This window comes from Pyrgilauda ruficollis, unplaced genomic scaffold (genome assembly GCF_017590135.1).
Source record: "Pyrgilauda ruficollis isolate IOZ18807 unplaced genomic scaffold, ASM1759013v1 scaffold4, whole genome shotgun sequence".
Taxonomy (NCBI): Eukaryota; Metazoa; Chordata; class Aves; order Passeriformes; family Passeridae; genus Pyrgilauda; species Pyrgilauda ruficollis.
In genome coordinates, this window is record NW_024525489.1 from 20,394,778 (window position 1) to 20,422,520 (window position 27,743).

Consider the following 27,743-nt stretch of genomic DNA (forward strand, 5'->3'; position numbering starts at 1 on the left):
GTTCGGTGGAATTAGATACAACTTTGACAAATTAGAAGTGCCCCTTAGCCCCACTGTCCCTGCCACAGCACAGTCTGCCAATTGTGCCTGCTTTTCTGAAGTTGGGCTGCATCAGAGCCATCAACAGCAGGCCTTCCACAAAGCTACACTTTTTAATAAGGGAATCTGTCAGCACTGGCTTCACCAGTCTTGCAACCTTCTCTTAATCCACAGTGCAAAGTGCCTTCCCTTTGCCTTCCCTCTGTTGTGACTTGGACTCTGAAATAAATATCCCCTTTGTTTACAATATGCTGGCAACAAAATTAACCTTTGGGATTAATTGTAACAGAGAGTGGTCTGTGTTTCATCTTTCCTCAGAGTACAGGTTTGGGATTAGGTAAAACTCAGCCACCTGCCTAACCAATGTCTGTTACTTCTGTTGCTGAATCCCTGGTTTTGCTCACAGTTTCTTAAAAAAACTGAGTTACTGAGCTTTTTATATTTTCAGAAAAGTTGATAGAAATTTCAAGTAGTGGCCTTGGGATCACTATATCTGCAGGTGACTTGGTGAGGAGGGAGAGTGGGACTAAGCAGTGTGTTCCAGCTCTGCATAAAATCTTCTAGTAACTGGTTTGTGGTTCAGCACAGAAAACCAGCACTGCTGGACTAGGTGCTACCTCTGATTTTTACTACTCAGTTATATCAAGAGAATTGGTCTGCCAAAGGGTTTTCTACTCTGTACTTCACCCTACTTTTTTTTTTTTTCTTCTTTTATAAAACATTTGTTAAATCTGTCATATTGGTAGGACTGGAAATTAGTGGCATATTCTGTCACAGAATTGAAAATCCCAAGTTATTTACTCTGACCTGTCATTTCTGTTGTGCCCATCCTGCTTGCACCGATCTGGAGGAGCTTGTGGTTTTAAAGGTGTTGGGAAGTTGCTTTATGGCCCTTGTCTGAACCTGTTTGCTGAGATGGGTTCTTGCTGCATGTGAAGTAATGAAATTTCAGCATCTGCTTACTGGGTCTGTAGAGACTGGTCTGGAAAGGTCCTTCAGTTCTATATGGGCAACCAACCCCCAGCTTTATTAGCAAAACAGACTTTTATGCATCGCCTTTGACTCATGATATTTCCACAAACTGTCACAGGAGACTATGATGTCCCTTGATCACTTACTAGAGGTCATAAGATGAACTTGTTGTTTTCTTCAGAAAACATCAGCACTGAATCCCCTCACTGCCTGAGAATAAAACTGCTTCATATAGCCATCTGTCATTTTAGCTTTGAAGGAAAATCAGTGTTATCTGCATTCTGTGTATATCTGTGCATGCGCCTCCCCCTAATGTCATATAACAGTTTAGTGTTGTCCATTCATAATCCTGTGTGAAATAAGAGTTTTAAATTCAAAAGTAACTAAGTTTCCCCAGTGTCAGGGAAAAGAAGAAACTGGATAGGGAAGTGTCACACTAATAGAGCATTTATTGGATGTATGGTTTCAGTGGCATGGCTTCAGTGTGTGTTCACAAGTTATTTAACACCAGAGAATCCACACAGGAAGGAATCTCATAGTCTGCTGCCAGAAAACCTTCAGACTCTTGTGCTGTCTTAGACACAGAAGTCAATCAACCACAAGAACCAAATAAAGAAGAAACCTGACTTCACTAGTTCCAATCCTCACGGCACTATTTCTTTCATTTATGGCTGTTCTGGAAGCAGACAAGGCTTTCCATTGATGCATGTGCTCCACACCTTCATCACCTCAGGGTTAGCACTGATTGCTTGGGGCTGCTCTTGGAAAGGACTTCAGTGAGCACAGCCTGCAGCAACCTTTCACTTGAAGGTCACCTACTATTAGCCCATAAATCTTGAGCTTTGTGCTCTGTTCTGGCTACCTGTTTATTTCAGAATATAATTCAAGATGTTGGTTATAATCTTATTAAACCCTTGAAGGCTTGGGACAAGGTTAGCTAAGAAAATTGCTTCTCCCTTTCACCCCCCCTTTATGCCCTACCATGGTAGTTATGATCTGTTGGGTTCCTGTAATTATTCTCCCTGCAGTCAACAACACGGCTTTGCTGGGGAAGCAGAGTGTGTGCCTCTGAAACATGCCTCCAGCAGCCTGAAAAATCCAAGTTTACTGAATGCAATATGAGGCAAACAACTTCCATTAACATTTTGAAATTTCCTTGGATATTTTTGTGCAGAAGTGTCCGGGGACTCTGGTGATGCACATCATCATCTCTGACATTTGCTGGTTTTGCTGTATTGTTGCTGAGCACCCCACAGTTATGGTGTGTGATTTTTCAAAAACATAACTGATACAACTCCAGTGTTAATACTTGTTGTTTTGCAATGAAACGTGGCAGATGAGATCATGCTCTATGACTGCTCATGCTGCAGCTAGGGAAACCTGAAGCAGTGAAGCCTGAGAACTGAGCTCCAGAGACAGCTGGAGTGATATGGGAAAGGTCAGTGGAAAGTGCCGGGGGATTGATGAGCTCCTTGGTGAGGTGCTAGAGGTCAAGAAGGGCGTGATAAGAAATTAAAGCAGTGAGACTCTGAGAGGAGGCAAGGAGTGGGTGCAGAGCCTCCTTCAGTATTCCCTTGAGGACAATACCTTTTTTTTTTTTTAATGGTGCAAACATTTCCTCTGATGTAAAATCTTCAAGGCCCTTTATGTCAGCTCGTCTATACTTCAAAAAAAAAAAGTGCATAAAGTACTGGTACAAAGTGAACTAAAAGATGCAATACTTGCTAGATTTCTCATTTTGGAGGTTTTTACATATCTTTACCTCTTCACAGCTGATCTTCCTGCATCAGCAGTCACCTTCTGTGGCTCTTTCACTCTTATGGTCTTTGTACCACACCAGTTTGATTGGCTTGTGTTGGGTTGTTATTGGAAAGGAAAAGAATAACTATGCTTTAAATTTTATAAAAGAAAATGCTATATCCATCCCACTCCCCTTGTGTGCAATCTGATCTTAAAGGTAGTGCAGAAATTTATGTCATAGATACAGACTTTACATCGTTGTTTGGTCTTGACTTGCATGCCACAAGTTTTGTAATACCTGGAGCTAGCAAGGCAGAGTCAGCAACAGCCTTTCAGTGGGTGGCCAGACAGAGAATGACAGTGTTTGCAACAACTTTTGATGTTTTAATGTATTTCTTTTTCTTCTTCATTAAGACAGAGGCAATGGTTCTTGAGCATTTCACAGGAGAGAATTTTGTGGAAGAAGTCAGGTTTATGATTTTTTTCCTTTCCGGTGACAGAACAGTCCAGCCTAGGCCTCAGAGATCATCCTTTTGAAAACTTTGCTGAAATAGATATCACTGTGAAATGTTCCCACAAAATCAGCATATTTTGATCAAAAGAAATATTTTGCTAAGAATTGTTCCAGGCAGTTCACCTCTTGAATATCTTAATGTTTTCATTCAGGTCAGTTTTCCATGGCACAAGCTGCCTGTGATGCCTCTGCTCCTGCAGCCTTTTTCTTCCTTCAGAGCAATACTGAGAGCAATCTCTTATTATACATACAGGGGAAGAATTTACTGTTCCCTTATTCCATCAAATTCTATAAATGAAATAGTGGTGATAATTCTAGCTCATCAATAAAAATACGTTTACTGATCATCTATGCCAGACTGAAGATGTAATTAAATTATACAGAGGACCTTGAAGTGACGTTAGCATTTTAATACAGAGAAGTAGAAATATTCATGGAAGGCCAAATCATGATTTGTAATTTTACTGAGGTCATTGCAGAGCTTGTGATGATATTACCTTCACTTAAGGATATAATAATGAGCCACACTTAAGTTCAGATAAAACCTAGTGGAATGCTGGCAATCAAACCTGCAGCCCTTGCAAAGAGGCTATTAACAACTAAAACTGAATCAGTGCTTAAGCAAAAACTGTAGAGTTACTCCTGCTTCTCCAAATATTCTGCTGATGGAGCTTTGATCCACTTTGGATGCTCATTAGATCAGTTTCAGATAACTATGAACACTGAAGTCACATCAAACTAGAAGTTCTCTGTAATATTTTAATGAGAAACTGATGTGAAACTTGACTATGTTGCCCAAGGATTTGCTTGGAGAACTGGGCTTTGTTCTGTTGAGAAATGCAAAGTAGAAACTCAAAGGCTGCAAAATCCTTGTTCATGAAGGAAGGTGCTCCCAATGAGTTCATATCAAGAAAAGAAAACCAAACCCAGAAAAAACGTTGAGATTGGGTTCTGTTATGTATGTCATTGTATTGGCCTAAATTTATATGCAGGTTGTTTGCAGCAATAAGGGTCTTTTTATACTGTAGCCATACTCTGCGGGGATTAAGCCTTCTCAATTTACATGATATGAGGGGAAGGCAGTGTTAAGTGCCTTTCATGATGACACCTTCAGATTGTACTGACTAGAAGCTCCAGAGGAAATTTGGCTCAGGTGCTGTCTCTGTGAGTGACTCTACGCAGTATTTTCCTGGCATTGATAACAGTTTGAATTATATTTAACCCATTATAATTTGGTTTTATTTGCATGGTTATTTTTAACCTGCTGAATTCTCTGGCCAGCTCTGTAATAACCATGTGGAAACAAATTATCTCAGACAAGTGCTGCTGCAAAAAATCACTGAATATCAGGGCACTGCTTCAGCCACCAAAAGAAATGCAATGTGCAATGTGCACCTAACCAAAGTGAATGTTTGTGTGTTTAGAGATACAGCTCTTTCAGGTTCCCAAACCTGCTGGCTTGTCCCTGTTCTCTGCTATCCCTCTCCACTAACTGGCACCTTGTCCTGTATCATCTCAGGAAAGTGATACAGCCTTTAAAAACATAATTTTGTAAACTGGAAAATTTCTCATGAGTCTACAGCATAAGGGAGAGTGGGTTTATACCTGCCACAGCTTGGAGGTGAGGAGGCTCTAGTTGTTGTTCTGTGTCCTGTGTGCAGCTCTTCATGTGCCCTTGGGGTATGATTCTCAATCTACAGCTGCTCTTTTTTTTTAATTTCCTTCCATCTTGTGTTTTTGTAATCCGGACAAACTATTGAAATGAGTCTTCTCTCCCTAAAACATGAAGCAGCCCCAGCAATAAGCAACACCTGAGGATTGTGTAAAACTGAGAGCTTTGCTCTGCAGAAGGAAAGAAGAAAAGCATTTCCTTGCAGATGCAACATCCATCTCATAGTGAAGTGTCTGTGCTGCAACTGACTTTAACTGTGTATTAAATCCTTTCCTAGCTCAGATGGTTTACTCTCAGGGAAAAAAGTGCCTCTCTGAGTCAAGGACCAGGCAGTGTGGGATGGGGCAAGGGCAGCAGCCATGAGTGCTGCCTCACTGAAAGAATGATGATTTGGGTTGTGTTTACAGGAAAATTTGGGGAAATTCTCAGACCGGACCTCTCTGCCTTCAAACTTTTGATTATTCTTCAGCAAGGGAAAAAAAAAAAGTCCTACTGGTCTATACGTTTCTTTTTCTTTTTTTTTTTTTTCTTTTTTTTTGTAGCTGCCATTTATGATATGCTAAATATGCTAAATTGGTAATTTGCGGAGTTGTGAAGATAACTGACCAAGGATGGGGCCTCTTCTGTTTTACAGTCTGTGCTTTTAAGGACTCTGTGTCATGGTTTGACATTGGTTAAAAGCTAGGCACCCACAAAAAACCCTTCATTCATTTTCCCCCTTAGAGGAGGGGGAAAAAAAAAAACCTAAAGGGCTTATGAATTAAGGATGAGAAAGAAACACTCTAAGGGCAAAGCAGGCTCAAATTGAAACAGTATAAAGAAAATTTATTATTAACAGATTTACAAGTGGGTAATGAGAACTAAAATAAACCTTTAGAACACCATTTCTTCCCCTCTTTCCCACTGACAGCTCCGAGACAAAACATGGGGTCTTTAGTCATTTTGCTACTTCTGAAAATCTTCAGTTAGCTGAGGGAAAGGAGTATCTTTTTTCTGCTGTGCCATGGGGTCCTTCCCATGGGAGACAGTTCTCTGCAAGCTTTCCTAGTGTGGTTTTAATCTTCATGAATAGCAGTCCTGCCCAACCTGCTGCAATGTGAGTTCCTCCTATGGGCAAAGAGTCTCCCCACAATTGTTTTGCATGGGTTGTTAGTTCATGGGGTGTAGTCTTTTAAGGATGACATGTTCTAGTTTGAAAGCAAGGGTCCTCCTTCTCTCTTTCTGGAAGAAAGGGTCTTCTTTCTCTGTCTGGGTCTGCCACTAGATTACAGCTTTTTAGCTCCACTCACTCCAGTGCGAGCCCCTTTTCTCATTGGTTGCAAGTGGATCTCTGCATCCCCCCATACACTTCATGAATTACAGGGAAATGGCTTGTTGTATTATAGCTCTCACCACAACCTGTAGAAGAATCTCAGCTCTGACATTTGGAGCACCTCCTCCCAATTCTTTAGTGTCGCCATGTTGTTCTCCTCACATATCTGCACCTTTTCCTTCTCTGGAAAGGGAGAAAATTGTTGTCCATAGGTTCATTTGCTCTCGAGTTCTATCAATTGAAAAGTTCTCATAGAGTTTTGCAGCACTGAAAGGTTGATTTTGTCTGGGTTTCGTATTGGGGAATTGCTCGCCATGCCTCTTGTTGGCTACATGGTCCCTGCTGCTGTGGCTCCGACTTCATTCAACGCCTCTCTCCATGCAGGGTGCCGAAAAGGAGAAGCTGCTGCCTGCCTGCCCTTCTGCCTGCAGCACAGCTGGCTGAAAGCAGCTAAGCAGGCAAAGTTCACTGTGAGCTGTGCCAAGATAGCCCTGGCCACGCGGGCCTGGCTGCGTGGCCCTGGTGGTTGCGTGGCCGCTCGCAGCACCGGGATGGCCCCAGCCACGGCACCTCCCCACCCCTCGTAAAAAGAGTCTGAAATGTGGTTTATTTCCTTCTTAAATACGTCATCACAGAAGCATTACCAACTTCTCTAATGGGGCCAGCAATATGTCCATCATCAGAGCCTTCAGGGACTGGCTCTGCTAGATATAGTAGAAACTTTGAGCAGTTTTTTTTTTCCTCAGGAGCTGCCTCTGTCACTTCTCCCAACACCCACTAAAAAATCAGGCTGTGTCAAACTAACACACTCTGATTTCACAGATTAGGAATACTGCAAATTAAACATGATGCCTATTCCATGTCATCTGTACGGTCTTCTTGCTCTTTCTGTGCCACTAAGCTTCTACCACATCAGTAAGTGTAGGTTAAGAATCAGGAATAATTGTGGTACTTGGCAGAAATACTGATGACAGAATTGTGCATTTCTTTATTCACAATTACTGACTGATTTTGAATAGCTTTGCATGTTGTATTTAAAAAAAAAGTCTCACCATATGGGCAATATGCGTTGAACTGCCATGTTGCAGAAAACTCTGGTGAACATATTGGGGAAAACAGAAGCATTTGGTCTTTGAAGATTCTTTTTGGGGGGGAATGGACAAATTTAATCTGAATCTATTGTAATTAATATTTTCCTTGCTCACCCTCTGTAGTTCTGCAGCCTCAGAACAAATATGTGATATTGAATTTCTGGCCAGGCACCACTGTTCAGATGTAATCTGAGATGGCATATCTGCAGATACCTGCACTTCTGACTTCCCTACAGCTGCTCGTCAGGTCAGGATATACCATATGCCATGGCAGAATTGTCTCATCTCTGTGCTGGAGATGCTAAGTCAATCACATAGCTTCTGCTACAACTTTTGACTGATGACAGAGCTGTCTTGGAGAGAAGGTACCATTCCTGGTACCTGAGTTGACATATTTAGAGTATGTTCCAGTATCTCTATGTATCAACACACGGTACTGTAATTCCCCCAAACCCTACTCTCCCCCCTGCCTCCCTCCCTCCCCTTAAAATGATAGATTTGCAACATCTGGCTGTGCAGTTGCCACTTTAAGTTATTTCCCCAGATGCAAAAAGTGGCAGCAGTCCAAGAAAGAGCCAGTTTACTTTAACACGCTCATGAAATTCCTCTGTACTCTACTTTTCAATAATCACAGGCCGTCTTTCAGCTGTTTGTGAGTCCCAGCTTCAAAACACTCTGGTGAAGTACAAGCTCTGTTTGCTAAATGGAGAATCAAGGCATGGGCCAGAACAACGTGAAAGCTGCTGGTAGACACAAACATGTCTGAACTCTCTTTATTTGTGGTGCTGATTAGCTGGTGGCTGTCTGTGCCTTGCTGTAGAGCCAAGCTCTAAGAAAACAGAAAATATAATATCATGACTCAAGTCCCAGTGCCCAGCCAGGGCTGCTATGCCAGACCATACTGCTTGAAGATGTTATGGCAAACCTACTTTCCTTAAAATTTTATTAAGAAGCTATTCCCCCTCACCAGGAATTAAAGTCCTGTAATTTCTACAGCTTCCATTGCAGTTTTGTTTGTGTTCTCAAACCCCTGTGGAGCATGGTGCAGGATTTCTCACCTTCCCAGTGCTCCTGGATGGAACTTTTCCTCTGCAGATGGGCTACAAGTGGTCATGGGTGTGGTAACTCCCCCTTATGAACTGCCTTGGTGGCAGCAAGAACTGCTGATGACAGCCTGATTTAAAGTTGTCTGTAATAAAATGAGCATAACCATAAGTAGGGAGAATTAGCCTATTACTGCTGCTTAGGGATTGCTTTGTGAGGTTATTCCAAATGAATTGTCTGGGAGCTGGATTAGCTTCAGACGCCACCAAGGGACAAGTGGTTAATTATGATGAGTTTTTGTGTTATGCCACTCCCTAACAACAAGGTTGTTCTTAGGAACAGGACATGATAAATGTCAGGAGAAGGTGTCCATTATAAATAGAGGTTGGAATAAACTCAGACTCTGGTAGTTTATTATTAAAGGTAGCCTAGAGAGATAACAGGAGACATTTCTGTATATTTAACAGATGCTTATCAGTTACCACCATGAAAAGTGTTATGAAAACTTTTAAAGAAGGGTGTCCTTTCTCTACGCATTCCCCCTTTGAAGACTCAGTGTGTGTGTATATAAATCCAAAACATATAAAAGTTCCAGCTGACATGCTGTGTTGTGACAAGTCATCTCAGATTGTGTCAATCATAGTGCCTTATACTATATTAAGTGACATACTATAATGTGATTGATACAACATGAAATGACATATCATTGTACAAAATATCATCTGGAAAATTTAGGAAACTACTGAGGAGCAGAAGCTGACTGTGGCCTTTCAAGTTTTGAGGCAGGAAAACTAAAGAAGTAAAAGGAACTCCTTGGAATCACCCTGCTGGTGTCACTGAGAATAAAATCGTGTGCTCTACTACCTGAATCTTTTCATGGGCAATTAGTGGGTCAGTTTTAAAAAATGCTCTTGTTTCCTGGGGACTGACACCTATCTGCGGGTCTGAATTTAATTTCTCTGAACCACTAGGCACATCATTAATCGTTAGTGTATCTACCATACAAACAGGGCTGCAAGCTAAATGCAACCAGTTTCAGTTCAGGAGAAAAGAATAAAAGCCCTTTCAAAACCAAACCAAACCAGACTGTTCTCCCTTTCTCCATCTGGATTCTGCTTTCCTCCCACGCCTTCTCTTTCTTATTTTTCTGTTTTATTTATATAGTAACTGCAATCTCAAATACTGAGATGTCTCCAGACCCCATCACAAAATCCACTGGGGTCCGGAGTGTCCTATTGTAGCAGCAATGGCACTGGGCTTCCTAATCTTTGGATTTGGCATGAAGCTTGTGGGTGACTGTATTTTGAGAGCATCCTACCCCAAAGCTGCATGGCATGGTCTCTTGCTCTTGCCACCAGTAGGCACCAAAGAAAACTAAGCTTGGTAGTATGTTGATAGTATTGTGTTATAGTGACTGCTGGAGCAAGTAAAAATTTCCTGGAAATGAGAATTTCTCTGAAATTAGAGCTTTAAAGTGAATAGGAGCTCTTGAATTAAGTTTGCTGCGGTAGATGCTTGCTTAATGGGATGTAGAGGTTGCTTTCTTACACTTGTGGGGAAAAATGGGCCAGGTAGAAAAATTTAAACCTAATTTGGGGCTGCCAAGAGGTAAAAATGTAGAATAAAACCAAAAATTTTCAAGATGGAAAAAAACCCAATAATTGTCTATATATCTTTTTATCCTACTAGAAAATGGTATGAAATGGTGGACAGTACTTAGTTTTTCAGTAACTTTTTTATTTTAACAGCCTCTCCTCCCTTTCCTTCTAGTGGTGGTGACTAAGGTTTTTCTGTGACAGGGAGATAATAGTGATAATTTGTTCTTTCCAGAAACAAAACGGTTGTGTTAGAAATACTTTTGCTGCTGTCTGAGCCTTATTCCCCTCTGCTTTGAGGACAGGACAAGAAAAACACACAAAGAAAGACAATTAAGTCAGGGGAGCTGTTTCTCTATCTGGTGCTGACTTTTACCTGCAACTTCATGCTAGATGGAGACACTGATGGACTGTGGTCTTATTCCAGGCCAGTTTTGATCTTTGGGCTGTTTAACTTTGCCTGTTCTAAAATGTGATTTACAGCAGCTTTTAGCAAGCCCAGTAAAGCTGTCCTTAAACAAAGCAGAAAAGCAATAGAAATAAAAATTTTAAAAACAAATAAGTGATAAAAGAAACCCCACAAAAAAAGTATACCGCAAAAGACAGGAGGGAAGAGAGAAGCATAAGGAAGGCCACCGCAGAAGATTATTTTATGTGCCATTACAGATGTCCAGAGTATAGCCAGTGTTGGGGAAAGTGCTGAAATCATCTCTCTGAGACACAGAAAGCCCAGCAGCATCACAGGGAAACCTCCCCAGTTCTCAGTGTAGTTATTTGAAGAAACTGTGAAAGTATTTGTTTTTCTTGTGGTTTGTATTTACTGATAGAATCAACTTGGCAGATTGAAATGGGTCTTGTAAATTCCAGTAAAGTAGCTTGCATCTGTCTAGCCTGGGCCAGATTTGGTTTGTGATCATGCCATACAGGCAAGAAATGAGATGCAGCGAGGTCAGAGAAGCATGGTATTTAAGGTCAGCATTGCTTTAAATGGTCATCTCTAAATCTCCTGATGTGCCTTTAGTCAGCACTGAACACAGAGTAAATTGGGACCTTCCATAAGCTTGTTGCAAGGAGATGCAGTCTTTGGATGTAGGTGTATGGACAATATTAAGTCTCAGTTTAATCTCTTTGAATGTTTGCAGGCTTCTGAGGCAAGATTATCGCACCAAGTCAGTCCAACATCAAGTACCAGGTAGCTGGATACTCCTAAAAACACTTGCAAGCCAAATAGTATCAGCCTTCGATTGAAACATCATTACTAATTCAATACTCAATATTGTCAGTCTCTTGTTAAAAGAAAAAAAATTAAAAAAAATCAGTCATCTGGGAAAGGAGTGAGAAATATGCTGTGTAAGCAGTCCTCTGGCTGGAATTCTTACCAGCAATTATGCAAAACCTGGGAAGACTATGTGGATAATTCGTGAACTTGGATACTTAAATATACAGCCAGTTTAGTAAAATAAATCAAATTGCACCAGAGATAATAAAAACAAAGAAAATCCTAAACCAGACTACTTTTTTCCTTAACCCACACTTGAAGAGGAAGGGGATGGGGCAGGGAATAAAGAGGTGCCACATTTGTTTGAATTTGAAAGCAAGTGCAATCTTTCTTATTTTATTCAAATCTTTTTTGAATTAGCAGTTCCTGTTCTGTAAATGGTAATGCCCTCGTGGGCAAAGCACAGGACAGTGTTTGCATCAATCTGTTGTGTGGTAATGCTGAATGTAGAAAGTCATTAGTCATTTATAATAAAAGGCAAGAGTGAGAGAGGATACAGGGCACCTTAGAGAATTTGAACTCCACAGTGCTACAGCCAGTTTCTCAGCTGGTCTAAACTGGCAAAGCCTAACAAGCTGTAAATTGTGCATTTTAGAAATATGGCCTTTGTTTCTTTTTGTTTTGCTCATGCAAAATGTCTAGTATTTTGCAGCAGCTAGTCCTGTTTTTCAGGAATTGGATGCCCGTGTGAGCTAATTTAATGTGAATGGATATTGTCTTTTGGGATTTTTTCTTCTCTGCATGTCACTTCTCTTTTTCTGAATGGAGTTCAATTATTATTATAGCATATATTACTTTGGATCATTTTACTGCCCAATCAATACAGATATCTGTACAATAAATATTGACATTGCTTTAATGTTCTACAGTGTTCACTATGTCAAGATTATTTCAGTCAGAAGCCACCCATTACTGCTTGTTTCTAACATTTCCTGTCCACTCAATTTGAAAAAATTTGCTGCTCAAGCTTCTCTTCTGCCCTGGTTTCAAAAGATAAATGGAGGTAAGCGCAGTGCCCTCAGATTAATGCACTAGGCAGGATGACTCAGACTCCATTCCTCTAACTCCTGTATGTATCATTTTGTGTCTTCTGTACTTTATTTCTCCTTCTAGCCATTTTTTAACTCATCTTTGAGAAGTGGTAGATAGTTGGGATTGTGTCTTGAAGTCCATTTCTATAGAGCACAGCACATCAGGGCTCAGATTTCACTTACAACTTACCTACCAATGCTAATATGTGGGCTGCTGTGGAACAGTGAGAAAACAGTGTTAGATGACACAGCACACACACAGAGGCACACGGAAGAGGGGAGGTGAGAACAGCATGGTGTTATTATTTCTCTCCTGTAATGTCTTCAAGAGTGAAGGAACTTGGGGAGAGATGTACCATAAGCCAGTGTTAAATGTTATACTACCAGCAGTATAAGCTATCAGTGGTGAGAAAAATACAGCATCTTTTTTAGTAATCAGAGGCAGATTTTCCCATTATTCCCATGCAAGCGTACGGACTTCAGTGGGTGCTGGCAGTGGTGTCTGGCTCAGCACATTCACTGAAACACATATGGCTAATCATTGAAGTCTGAAAATACTGGATCACAATTCTGTCTGTGTTGTGAAAGGCACAGTGAGAGTTACTCGAAGACTGCATTCAAGTTGAAAAAATTGCCACTTTCAGTGTTTCCCATCTGGGACAATATTGTCTTATTTGCCACCAAGTAATCATAATATCTGTCTGGCATATGTACCATGTTAGCACAAACATGCACATGTATCTGCATGTATATATATCTACATTCCACCTTCTTTGCTGTACAGTATGGCATCAGGTCAGTAGTAACTATGAAAAAATCATAATCTGTTTACACACAAATCCATGTGTATTTATGTCCCTGAAAGGAAAAAGTCATTCAGATTGCCTGATCTACATTCCTGGCTCCTTCTGCAGCCCGGGAATTGAAGTAATCATGATGATGTAGGTGAGGTATCTACAGCAAGAGACTAAACATAGCCCAGAGTCACCAAGTTGAAACTGGACTTGAAAAACAAATGTGTTTAAAACTGCTAGAACATCACTGGTACCTTGGGAATCCTGTTCCTAGGTGGCTGCAGGAGGAAATGCTGTAGTAATGCACTGGCACTCAAAGCCAAAGGGAGATGTCTTGCTTAGTTGAGGATTTTGGGGTTAACAATCCCACTGGCACAGTTTCTCAAGTCTTTCTTATCTTCAGGCAATGCTTCAAGTTCAATATCCTGGACACCTGTTCCACCATTTCTTATAGTTGCTTTGTTTTTTTGCTCCTAGCTTTAAATAGTCAGTTTTATATAGGCTGCATTTAGGTGAAGCTAATGTCTCTGAGTGGACAGTACTTTGTACAATTATCATTCATTTTCCATATACTTATCATGTGAAAAATATGAGTGAACTACTAATTAATTGTTACTATTGATGAAAATGATTGCTGATAAGTTTTATAAGGCTGAAAAAAATTGAGATATTAGGAATGTCTATATCATAAGGGACTTGGAACTGGGGAAAAGAAACCAAATGTTATGCCACTTTTTTAGAGCTGAAAGTTCTTATTTCACCATGTCATTTATTCATTATCATTTATGATAATTCTAACTGAAGCATTGCATTGGGGAGGGAAGCTACCCAAAACAGTTCTAGTGAGATCTGATGAGTTCAAATGAGTGTGTTTTTGTATCTCCATGTCCATTATAAAACCTGCGCTCTGTTCTTTCATAAGACTTGGAAGAAAAACTACAAAGGTTTCTGGAGATTGCTAAGTTAGCCAGGAAATACCCCTTAAAGCACCTTGCTGATCTTGTGCCTTGATCTGACATTCAGCTCACAGCATCTGTCTCTAGCCACCACTCTGGTGCTTAGTTAACTTTATATGGCATTTTGACTGCCCCCAGCTTTTGTGATCTCTAGTTCAAAGGGTTCAGAACATCATTACAGCATTTATTGCTGGGACATCATTACCTCTTGCCCAAGTGACAAGCTGATAGGGACCGTATCAAACACAATGTCAGGAAGCACCTTTATTCAGTGTGCCACAGAGAAGCCCCAGGTTCCTTTTTTTTTTTCCTTTTAATTTTATGACATTCCACTCCAAAGATGAACAGATTATTCTCTGCTCCCAGAAGCATGGTTTGAACTCAGGCTTTTTGAATTGTGGCATTACCTGATATCTTTTTTTTTGTAGGCAATGCTGATCAAATACTTCCTTTTAACCAAACTTTGCTAACATTAATGCTCAGAATCTGGGAAGATATTCACATTTTCCTAAGGCAAATGTAATTCCATGGACTGTTTCTTCCTTCATAATGCAAAGGCCGTCTGAGTTAATGTCTCTTCTGTGCACCAGAGAAAGTGCTGACCCAGCTGGGGGCACTGGGATTCAGAGCTGGGTCCTCAAGAGCAGATGGTTTAACAGGCTAGTTCATTAATCAACTCTGCTTCCCCAAGCACTGTGTTGTACTTTTTTCCCCCCTTTTTTTAGCAATCAACTGCTGGATAAGAGAAACATAACTTCTTTTCTTTTTCCAAGAGATGGCATCTGATATGTGTGTGTGCCATTATATTTCAGTTATTTACAATTAGTGAGCTAAAATGCAACAGATCTTCATAAGCAGTTACAACTAAATTCTTTGGTAACTAAATTCTTTGGTAATTCTTTGGTAAATATGCTGAATGAATCCCATACATTTTCAAGTGCTTTAAATGCTTCTCAGTGTAAAAAGAGAATTTCTTTCAGGTAGACAGAATAATCAAGTCCTGGGATTTACTTATTAGAGGTGAAAAAAGAGTCAGCTAACAAAATCTTTAACACAGTCAGACAGGTAGAAGAGTCCCAAAGCCACTTAATACACATAACCTAAAATGAATTACTTTCATTTCTGGTTAAGCCCCTGAATACTTGTATAAATGCTTGAAAAGAAATGAAAAAATATTGAAGGAACAGAATGTTTCTATTGCTCCCTGTGAAAGATCTTTAACTGAAGGGGAATGCATTCCTGCCAGGCGGCCTGTGGAAGTAAGCCTGTGTGTGGTAATTCCTTTACATTCACAGCCAATAGCTTGCAGACCCAAGGGATTAAATGATATTTTAATCTGACTTTGTTCCCTGTAACCCCTCTGCATACTAGCTCTGTGTTTGAATGCCTAGAAGCATTCTGTTCTAGGGCAAAGTCAGATAGCGCTGTGGAAACTTGTGTGAGGAATCGCATATGAAAGTGTTAAATGGTACTTCCAAAAAATTATTGTTATAATTTTATTATTATAGTTTTTCAACATACGGGTTTAGAGTTGGTGAAAGGCAGTGAATCAACTCTGTTTTGGAGGCAGAGACTCCATGAGCTCCTCAGCATCTGCTGTCTGTCCAGTCCACCCATTTATTGCAGCAGGAATGTCTTTCCAAGCATTAAAAGTCTCAAGGATGTCCACATATTTGCTCTCTCTGCACAGACAATGTCACATGGAATAGGAAGTGAAGGGATTCCAGCGGGTATTATCTGCTGTTATTTTTACCTGCTCAGGGCAAGCATCAGTTAGCATGTCTTTTAAGTCACTGATAATGTAGACTGAACTGGTCTCAGTGATTGTACAATGCCACATTTATACATTTAATCCATCCCTAACAAAGCTTGTTGTGGAGACATGAACATCGCTACTCATTTACTCCATCAAGATGCAAATCCCATGTGTGTCAGATGATGCAATAAACATGGTTGGCATTTCCTCTCATTCCAGAGAGCAAGAGGAGGGCAAGAGGAAGAGTTGTGCAAAAGTGTGGACATATTTATCTCCCAGTGCTAGAATGAATAAAATTGCTCTGCAATTGAGGCAGAGAAGTGGCTTTTTTCTAAAGTCTGATTGCCTCTCTCAAAGAGAGTTGTATCTCTTTGTTGAATATGTGTGGATCATCAGCTCCTCACTCAAGTGCCCGCAGTTGATAGTAACTCTCCTGAGTGTAAATTCCACACAAAATCCTTGTTGGAGCCAGCACTGTACCAAGTCCCCAAGCCTTAGTGTATTAGTAGCTGGCTACTCTTTTACAGCTACCCTTAGACTGAGGTGAGCTGTCACCTGAATGAATAACTGGAGCTCATTTCTCAGAGTAACCCTGTGCCACTGGACATAATTTCTGTCCAATATTTTCAGCCTCCTAGACTAAAGAAGTGCAATGCTTCATACACTGCTGTTCATGACAGACTGACTACTCGGGTTGTCGTGGCCAGAATTGCTGCTAGTAAAGTCCAGGGTCAGGAAGCAAAAAGGGCCTTTGCATAATATCCCCAGATGTTTAATTCAGCTGGGTGGTGAGATGTTCAGGGTCTCAGGCAGACTCCCAGGGAGCTTCCAGGCTTCCCCCTGTTCCCAGAGGTAGGGGCTGAACCACGCTTTCAGGCTGTACAAAGATGATGGCCAATAGGGGAATGGGGAGGGAGTGGCTGAGGGACATAGGAACAGGGGAAGGAGCCAATGGGATCCCAACAGCCCCTTGAGGGAAGCCTCTTGAGTTTCCTCAACCCAGGGGATGCCTCCCAGGGTCCCCATGGCATGGGTTGCTTTTATATCCAAAATAGATGAAAAGTAGCTCAACAGTTTTTGCAGTTTCCTCATCGCTACAAGGCTGGGCTAAAGTACTCCAGACTTCAGGCAATAAATGATGTCAGGCCAAACAAATGATAAATTTGATAAAAATCATGAGCCAAACTCACCTTGAAGGGGAGGAAGTGAACATGTGACTGACTTCACTGAAGATGTAGTCCCTTTGTTTGATTAGTTTGGCTCAGAACATATCTGAGATTATTTTAATCTCTCCTGTTTCATTTTGTGTCCTTTTTCTTTCTCCATGGCTTTACAGAACAGAGATGAACTGTAGAAAGCTTCTAAACTCAGCAAAGTAAGAGATTCTGCAGATGGGGATTTTGGAAAGATGATGTTAGGAGGTGGTAGGAGATAGTGTCTGGGATCAGAATATTACCTGATGCATGAGCACTGCTGCTGCTGGAGTTCTAGCCTGTCATTCATTGCTGAGGTGTTCAGTGACTCTGTTTTGTCTGAGTATATGAATAAAATTAAGACAATATTGGATTAGGGACTTGGGGTGGAGATGAATGCCTTAGCATGTGAAGTGCAAGAGGCACACTAGGTAGTTTTAGATTTGGGAGTTCAGCTTGCAGAAGGAGCATGAACCTCCTGAGAGATAATAGATGGAGCAAATTGTGACCTCTTTGAATGGGTGCTCTGTAGAATGAGTGGATTTGCATGGGACACTTCACCTCATTGATCCTTGTGGATGTTTCCTGTGTTGCTATGAAAATAAGTCCAAGCCTACATAAAATAATTTTCTCAACACTAAGTATAAACTCTTGTGTAAGCACATGTATAAGCTCTTCCTTGGAGGTGCTGAGGAAGGGTTCTTGTGTAATATAGAATTGTAATATAGCTGACAGGAGGTGAGAATCTTAACCTGTATATCAGCGGGGAAAAAAATTCAATGTTTATTAAAAAAAAAAAAAATTAAAAACATTGTTTAGTCTTGAAGGGCAAAGGGAGTTTCCGCATCAACTCAGAGGGCAACAGTCTCTCAGTCTTTAGGGAACTTAAAGCCTTTGCCAAGAATGTCCTGACATGCCATTCCCACTGCATTATGGAGAGGGATTTGCAGCACTTTGATGCCGTGGTGGAGACTACTTCCTCTCATAGTCCCCTGGAAGCCAAGATTGTGAAGAAACTAGGCAGAAATCTCAATTTGGATCAAATGACCTGTGTAATTTTAATATTTACAATAGATTGTAGAAAACTATATACTAATGACTTTATATTTCCTTAACTTGGAGACAGCCAAAGAGTATTTGTATTTGAAATATGACATGAAATATTCCCAATAGTTGTCCTAAATAAGCACAAGTGTTTGCATTACCTTTTCACCTGTAGCAGATTAAAGTGCTCCTTAGTCATTGGCTGTGAGTGAAACCAAGATCAATCTCTATAATTCTACAAACCATTGTATAAATATATTCTGACTGTTTTTACACATTAATCACAGAAGATTATGAGGGACATGCCTTACTGGGCATATTTCTTGCAAGCAAAATAGAACTGTCTGCAATTTTAATTTCAAAATTATGGAATGGACTGAAAAATAATAAAAAAAAAACCGGAAAATCTGCTATTTCAGGACAGCTGTTCAGTATTTTTGGACAGCTGACACTTTTATTTTTTTATAAAAATAAAGCATGAGGGTTTTTTTTTTACTAAAAATAGTGAGCCAAATTCATTAAGGGGATAATTTCAAGTCGCAAAATACATCATTTCCTTTCTTCCCAAATGTTGCTGAGCAAGCAACATTTCTTATTGCTATCCCCTAGAACTTTTTTTGAGTTTCCACATTCAGGCCCAGCAAAAATATCCCATTTTCAGACATAAATGATAAATAAGAAGAAAACAGCTTGCTGCAATTGTAGAACCATGTGCTGTGACTCTCTCATTTCTCTCAATCCATCACTTCAGACACCACCATGGTGGCTGGACAGCAACCTGTGTAGTGAAAGGAGACTTGCTGGTAACACAAGCAAGTTGTGCACTCTCATAGTGTGTGGAGAAGGTCAGGAGTGGAGACTGTGAGTATAAATCATTGTGATTCAGGTTAGAATCTATCCTCTAGCAAGTGAAATTTTAAAAATAGATTAATCTGTGAAAATTTGTGCTCATGAGAATAATTTATTGAACGTGTTAATTTTGTGTTTAGTTACATTGTCTTGAGGGACTTAGATCTTAAGGGATGTATTCAGACCCAGTTTGACTGTTTATATTGCTGTTTTGGTGAAGATATTTGGTGTGTTGAGTTACCTGTTTTGCCTCCCATTCTCTGTCACATTTAGAGGGCTTTTTTTTTTTGTTCAGACAAGGCAGAGGGTCTCCTCCATTTGTGCAAAAAAGAGGGAGGACGGCAAATCAAATTCCTGAAGATAGAACTGCTTAGAAATGGATTTTTGAAGTCTAAGAAGAACCATCAGTTAGGAGGCTCAAAAAATATTCTTGCAGAAATTTTGTCACCATTGATCTATACAAAAGTGGTGTCAGTTTTTTGCCATGTAATTATATCTAATATTACTGGGGTCTAATCTCTTGACTGAACTATGTGTCTCTGTGACTATACAAGTTATATTGTGGGGAGAAAAGGTAAGAAAAGGTAAGAATGAGACCTCAAATGTAGAATTGAAAGGTCTGAGAGCAGCAAGGTACAGCAATTGTCCCCTGTGGGTCAGTAGCTTGTTCTCCTTCTCTCCCTCTCCCTCTTTCCCTCTTCCACATGCCACCTGATCATTACCTCAGCCAGCAGAGTTATGCTACATTGCATGACTGTACTGTCAACAGTATGTGGGATATTATGATTACCACAGTGCTTTTATGAACTAAATCCTGGAAACTGAAGTCCATGTCTGTTACTGGAATGTGCCTCACACAGCTTCTAATCAAATGCTTTCAGAATCAGATAATTAAGCAATATGGAAATCCATGTTTAAAGAGAAAAGCACATGCAAGGTTGTTTTCTCAGTTCCCAGTTCTGCAAGGTAATAAATGTGTCTAAGTACCCCTGCTCCCTTCAGGTCATGGGAAGTTGAGGGTACTCAGCACCTTTGAACATCTGGTTTTAGCAGCCTGGGTAGCACATTGTGTGATTTCTTCACACAGTTGTTCATAACATTATTGTAGTACTTGGACAGGGACGTTTGTACAGAAGTTCTTGACAAGTCAGTTTTGTGGGTTTTTTTTTCCTGTAGGAAAGCCCATTGAAGGTTTGAAGTCTAATTCTTGCCTGCAGGCTGCCTCAATGGCAAAAAAAAAAAAAAAAAACCCCAAAAAAAAAACCCATTCCAACTATCTTTCAAGTAGTTGGAAGGTGAATCCTACCAAGGGCCTCTGATTATTTGGTTTGGCACTCAATTTTATAATAAAACCCTTGCAGACACTGAGCTCTCCTTTTGTCAGTGCTCTTTCTCATCCCATCAGAGGCCTCCTTTTTCTTGGAAGGTTATAAGTACAAAGCAGGAATATGGATAAAGGCTGAGGGAAAAGTCTTGATATTACTAATGACTGACACATAGAAAACAGAAGATTTGAGTGTTATTGCCATTAGAGGATAGAAAGCCTTGTAATTTCATCAGTTTCAGACAAACAATATTATTTTTGAATAGTAGTGTCCCCTGTTAGTTAAGGTATGGCAAACGTTGTAGACCTCTGAAATCTAAGCACTGCAGAAAAAAGGGTGGAAATAACTTAAGCACAGTGAGAGATAGCTGTGTCTGGTGTGGGTGATAATGTTTGAGGAACACTCAAGATAAAATAGTGGAGTGTAAATCTTGACTAAATCTTACACAAAGCAGGGATGAAGAAGAAAATTATAGAGAGATGAGAATAATATAGATCAGTTGCAGTGCACCCTTCAGGGCCTGGAAGGAAAATAAAAATAATCCTTGCTACACAAGCAGGATTTCCAGTAGAAAAGGTGGGTGCAGGATCCTCTCTTCACCCATTTATTCTACCACTCACTGCTTTCTCCAGAGCAAAACCATGCTATGGTGAAGTTGAATGTGGCTTTGCAGATGTCTTAGGTTGATTTTCCTTGTTCATGAGACAGTGTCAAGATCAGACACAAGCTAGAGGAACAGAAGAAAGAAATTGCGTGACTAAAATTAATGTCTGGTGAAAATAATGGGCTTGCCTGAAGGGGACTGTGTGGCATTGGCATTGGTCCTGGCCATAGTGCTGTATCATACTGTAGTTTCCTTGCCTTTGTACTAAGGTCCTATTTCTGTGTGGCTCAAAAGATGCAAATCTCTTTGAAAGGTGTCCAAGCACTTCTGTAGGTGGTGTCCAAAGAATACTACATTGATGGGCAATTCTCTGACTACCTGTCAGAATTATTGGAATTTACCGTCTTTTACTACATGGGTGAATCACAGTCCAAAGCCATTTAAATTATTTAGGTATAGATTCTTAATAGTAACCATGAGCAAAGGGTACTGTCAGATACTTGTTTTTTAAACTGTTCATTTGAAAATAATATTAGCTTCTTTTACTAACTGTAAGCTCCACTCACAGCCAGCCACTTGGTTTGATTAAAGTACTTTGCTGGAGCATATGAAGTTGCTTTGCCTTAGAGGGATTTTATTAGAAGATGTTTTTCTGGCGTGGGTTATATTCAGCATCAGTTATCTGCCGTATTCCCATCAGAAGGGTAGGAGGAGTGGAAGGACCCCACTAATCCATCTAAACCAATAATACTTTTTTAGCCTTAAAATCTAATGATCTAATTCATTGCTTTGTCCTTGTGATCTGAACACTTCTGCAAAGACATTTTTGCTCTTGTAAATCTGTTTGTTTCCCACCTGGATGTCCTTGTGTACAGCTTTAAAGCCTAGAGCTGCCAAGACAGAAGAGTGCTGCAGATTTTTCTGCAGAAAGTTCTGCAGAAAGGAAAGAAGTTTTGCACAATAAAGATTCACAATCCTAGTTTGGAGTCTCTAATTGGGTCTCAAAGTAATCTTGTTTGAAACCATCATTTATGGTCCAAGACTTGAATCAATTAATAGAGGAGCTAAAAATTAGATTATCTTGGGAGACTGCCTTGTATCATTCTGCCTTAAAATATATCTCACACATACAGAATACTTAAGCAGAGCTCTGTACTTAGAGCAGTTGGCCCAGTCAGAGAGCCAGTGGATCAAAACCACTGCCATCCAAAGCATTCTGTGCTGACCAGAAAGCAGAGGGTGCTGTTCTGTGTATTTTGGCTTTATCTCAGAATACAGTTTACTGTTTAATCAGATGCATACCTTGGCCTGTCCTGGATGCCCTTTGTGTCTGACTCTTGACTTGTCCTGAGCAAGACACCCATCATGTTGCTGAGGATTCCTGGCTTCAGCATGTCAGGTAGTGCCAGTTGTAATTATAGTCAGTAAGGTCCACACCAAAGGGGTTAAAAGGAGATGCTGTAAACTTGGACAACCTCACTACTATTTCTGAGGGCTAGATTTATTCCCTGGACTACTTCAGTCTCCCTCCAGAGAGTTCATTGTGTAAGTCAGTATGACAGATTTATCCATGCTCACAGAGAGGGTGTCTGTTTTCTCACTAGGCAGGTGGAAGGAGAAAGCAGCATAAAGACAGCTGCCAGCTGAGAGGTCACAGTTGAACTCATGCCATGAAATGGTCATAAATTATAAATATTCCAAAGAGTTACAGCTTCTGCTCTTATTTCTGTCTTGTCCTAAATTTCTCAGTTGCACTTCTATTTATTTTTGGTGTGTTATTATTGTCTGCAAAGGTTGCCAGGTGATAGCTGGGCAGAGTTTCACCCAAAGAGCACAGCCCCTGGCCACTGATCATGACATTTCATGGAGTCCTCACTGGTGTACTCCCCACACCTGCACTCTGCATATCTGATGTGTGCAATTCCACTTGGTATCAACTCATTTTAATTTCATGCCCTTAGTTTGTGCTCTGGTTGCGAGTATTATCAAAGCCATCCTTTGGCAATACAGCCAGTTACTCAGGGGTAATTTGGGAGGTGCTGTAGGTAATGAGACTGGATGTGTCCACTGGAAGTCCATGTCAACCCTTGGAGCTGTTCAAAGGTCTGCCCTTGATGTCAGTGGGATTAGGCCCTGGGGACATAATCTTGCACAGTGAAAAAATGTTTCTGCATGATTCAGAGTTCTGAAATCATGTTGCTAGGTGTAGAAGAAAGCATGTAGAGGCTGGATTTCAACTGGTAAAGATCAGTGGAGCTCCTTTGAGGAACTGGCACTCAGCACCTTGCCTGATCATGTTCATCAATCAGCAATTTTTTTTTTTCCTGGGAGCATCTGTGCATATCCTTCAGTATTGACCCCTTTTGAATACTTGCAGACTAAGTTTAGAAGATCCATTCTAAACTTCTACGAATAGCAGCTGCCCCATTGCTTCTCCAAGTACTGTCTATTCTTAGTGTAGCCACATTCCCCACAAATTTTTTCACGGCCTGACTTCTTAGCTTAAGTGAGTGTCATTGACACCATCTCCCTCCAACATTAGTCCTTCTGCTGCTGTTTGCTCTTTCCATTTGTATGATATACATGCTGTAGGCCTGGTTTAATTACTGCTTCTTCACTGGAGCAGAAATCTGTGTACTCAGATGTTTGAGAGCAATTCCAGTGGCATTGATGGAAGAGTCACGTGCCTAAAGCTGAGCTGGTGTGTGTGGGACCAAGTCCTTCAGGATCTGTCACTTTTATGGTCCAAGGTCACTGATTTTTCAATTCAGTATGGATTCTCCAAGCCTTTGGTAAGGCTTCTGTTTTCTAGTACTGCTTAAAAGGTGGTTCAAAGGTAGAAACACATACCTGGAACAGTACCAAGTAGTGCACCTGCAACAGGGGATTTGAGATACGCTGTGGGGAAGTGTGGTGGCCAGAAGTGTTCCTCAGGAACATTCCTTCACAGACACCCTTTCTGTCACAGGCTGACTTGGCAAAAAGCAGGTGGTGGAAAGGAAACCAGGCATGTAAGAAGGAAGCAAAGAAGACTGGCCTTTTTATTGCTAGTAAAATTTCCTTTACTGCCAAAAGGTCTTTGAAGCAAAAATACCAGCTTGCTGGGTGGCATCCACAACCTGATTTTTGCTTTAACCATATGGCAGCACAGTGTCAGATTTCTCCCAATACATACAGCTTTCCCACCAAGTGCTTTCCAGGTTCTCAGTGTCTGCAGTATTTCTTCCTTTCTCCCTTGGATTTTGGGGTACAACATGTTTGATCTTGCAATTTTTTTTTTTCCCCAACATTCCACTTTCTTGATCACCAGCACTAGTATGATCTTGATTTTCTTAAGCACTTCTCTTTCTCCTCTGGGAAATTTATGTCTCTTTCTGGCATCTGTCCCCTCTTCTCTCTGCACACTCAGGCAAAGAATTAATTTCATTTTTTCCCCTTAAACAATGCCCTTACTACTTGTATCAATAAATTACTCTTGCCATTTTTAAGAGGCCCTTCTGTCTCCTTCACTGCCCTCTCCTTTTGTATGTACTTTAAAAATGTCTTATTTATCTTAACCCCTGCTGTGATCTTTCCCTGTTCAATTCTCCACCTTCGCCTTTCTTAATATTTTTTAAGCCAATTGTGCCATCTGATCTTTACAATCCACTGCTGGACCCCACATTTTATAGAGAAAGTTTTTACAAAAGTTATTTTCTAAGTATAATTAATTCCACTGAATCATGGCATTCACTGTAAGCACCTTTTTTTAGTACTACCCCTACTTGAGATTAGCTGTGCATGTTTTTGTTTTCCTATTTGCCATTCTGCCTGTCTTTTTTCATACTTTTTAAAACAAAATTAAGAGCATCCATCTATTATTTTTTGTAATTTTTAGGATTAGTTTTTCTGTTCAGTCATTAATTGTAAACCTCACTGAATTACAGATACAGTTATTTAGTGGTTTTTCCATTCAGACCTCAATCTACTAGTGATTTGAATGGTGCTTTAATTTGAAAAGGATGGAGTGTGAAAATAGATTATCTTCTTCTGTGCCTCAGATACTGAGAAAGTCTTCTTAAGATTAAAAATTTCCCTTTTTGTCTGTATGTAGTACCAGGAAGAGTAGGACTCTGACCCCACAGGAAAGACTGAAGATGCAAATGGAGTGAAAAGACAGTCAGGGATACTGTCTTATTCTCCACATATGGCAGTCAATAGCTTTAAAACTGAATGCTTATGATCATTCACCCTTGTGGACTTACGCTTTCAAAGGAAGTATATCCAAGGAAGCAGAGAGGGACAGGAAAAAAGTGATCTGTCCAAGGTTGCTGAGGTCTGGCACCATGATGTAAGTCTGTGGGGTGCCAGTGCAGTGACCCAACCTTTCAACTGGGGCAGTAAAGGACAAGTTTCTGCAGCCAGTTTTTCAATTCTCTCTTCAGTTAAGCTTGCCACTTCTCCCTGTATGGCAAGCAGTCATCTCTGGCTATGTTTCCCAAGTGTACCTAGATGGTTTGGGTTTCCACATGACCCTGTAATATTCCCCAAAGCCAATGTCACCTGCCTGCCAAGCCTTTAAGAACAAAGTTATTCCATGTGAGATCCTGGTGACACACCTTTGCAGAAATAATTTTGATTTTCAGTGTTTCCCCATAAAGTCCTGCTGCAGCAGGCAAACGTATTCACACTTTACCCTCTACAACCTCAAATGGATTTTCTTCAAAGACTTAGATTTGGTATGTAGTTATCTTTTGCCTTACTTCACAGACTCATCCTACCTTCTACTCTGATTCACTTTTAGAACTGTGGTATATTTCTCAGCTTAGAGGAGGTGCAAATGATTGAGAGGCTTAGTTCGAATTATTTAGGTTGAAGTCCTTTTCCTAAGATTTCTCAAATTTTTGAAATTGCTTGTGAAATACCATTGTACTGTGTAACAGATTCACTGGTGAGCTCTGATGGCAGTGGAATCCATGGGCATTTTTTCAAGGTTTTAAGTGTAGCAACCCTCTCACAGAAAGATTTGTATATGTTAAATCCCTTTATTTACATAAAAGGCATCTAGAACAAACACATGTGGTTTTGCCCTTTACATTTGAAGAAAACAGGACAGTAGATTGTCCAGTGTGATTTTAGCTAGGCTGGGTTTCAGCCAGACTTGGTTTCAGCCTGGCCCTTCCCTGATGTCTTCTAGCCACGGGTCCCTCTGTGATGTAACATCTCTTATGCTGCAGCCCTTGGGCCCAGACCCAAGGCTTGGACATGGAGTGATGCCACACCAGGCAACAAGCAGCTGCTATTCTCAAAAGCTATACCAGGCATCTCAAAGCAGTGTGGAGCAGAAAAGGCCAATAATAGTTTATCCCTGAGAATTTTTCTTTAGTCACTGCCTCATTGTCTAAAAAAGACTTCTCATGTGTGTCTGATGAGGTATAAACAATTTCAGAATTTGTTTGGGTCATTGCAGCTGAAGTTTAGGCACCCCCCCTGATCTGACAGGAGTGCTCCTGTCTTTTCTATAAAAACGTTGGTTGTCTGGGTTTTTTGTTTGTTTTTTTTTGTTTGTTTGTTTGTTTTTTGTTTGTTTTGGTTTTTTGTTTTTGTTGGTTTGTTTGTTTCTGGTTTTGGTTTTTTTTTTTCTAATTTTAGACAGTAGTAAGGGAAACTTCCCACCCTTGTCCTGTGCATCCTGTCCTAGAACTTTTTTAACATCCCTTCAATTTCCATATATTGAAGAGATGCCAAAACTGAATTCAATCTCTCAGAAATCTTTTTTATCCTCTTTTTTTCAGCTGCTTTGTATTTTTCCCCGGCCCATTTTCCCCTCCTCCACATTAGGCACCAGGTGATTATTGAACAAACTTCATGGTGGGCATCCAGAGGCCCATTTTACATTAAATATATAATAATTCCCACACCCAATAAAAAAAAAAAAAACCCAAAAAAAAAAAACTTAGGCAAATACAAATCTACAAAGTCCTTGTTTTCCTTCCACAAAATAAAATTATTTACCTCTTCAGTTTGCAATCAGCTGGCTGGCGTGACTATGCAGCTAAGCTGGAAGTGGCTGTAGTTGCTATTTTGTTGGAATAATATCAAATTTCCTTCTATGCTTTGCATAGCTGTCACCCAGTGATCTGATAGGTCCATGATTTATTGACCTACTAAAAGCACTTTCACTGACTTGTCATAATAAACTTTACTTAAAACATTAAAACATGGAACATCAACCAGCAGTTTAAACAGAGATGCCATACAAATGCTTTCAAACTTAGTTAAGCTCTGGTGCAAATCCTGGAAATGAAGACTCCGGCATAAGTTTTCTAGGAGTTGTCATGCTAGAATCTGTTGTGTTAAGTAGCAGGAATTATAAATACAAATGCCTTGAAGTATGAAGCGCTGACAAGAAGCTTGGCTCTGTCTCAAAGCCTCATCAATTTTTAAGGTCTTGCTGAGACCATGAAGCTGAACCCAGCTGCAGCAACCACAATAGATTTAAGTTGCCAAAAGTTGCTGGAACGTCCCCTCATACAAGCTGGTCTTGTATGACCTGACTTGTGTCTCTGTGACTGTTTGTTTTAGGACCTGTTTATGTAAAGCCAGGGAAGCTGGCAATGACTGTGATATAGACCATGGCCCAGACCTTACATCAGTGTGACTGCTCCCTGCTTGAAGATGAGTGCCTTCAGCTCTTTTGGGGTAGCTGGATTAATTTGTGGTCTAGTCAGCAGGGTTGTGTAGTAAGAAATAGTTCATTTAATCTGAAATAGAAGTCACTGATGACCAAGAGGGATTCTCTTTCTAGCTGAATGCATGTATTTTCCAGGATCTCTGAGTTCAGATGGGAGGATCCACATTTGTTCCAGTTCCCTTCAGGGTCAGAGCCCTGTGCAGCAGTGACAGGGATTCACAGCATCACCCCACAGCAGCAGTGGTGGTGTGCTGGAGCTG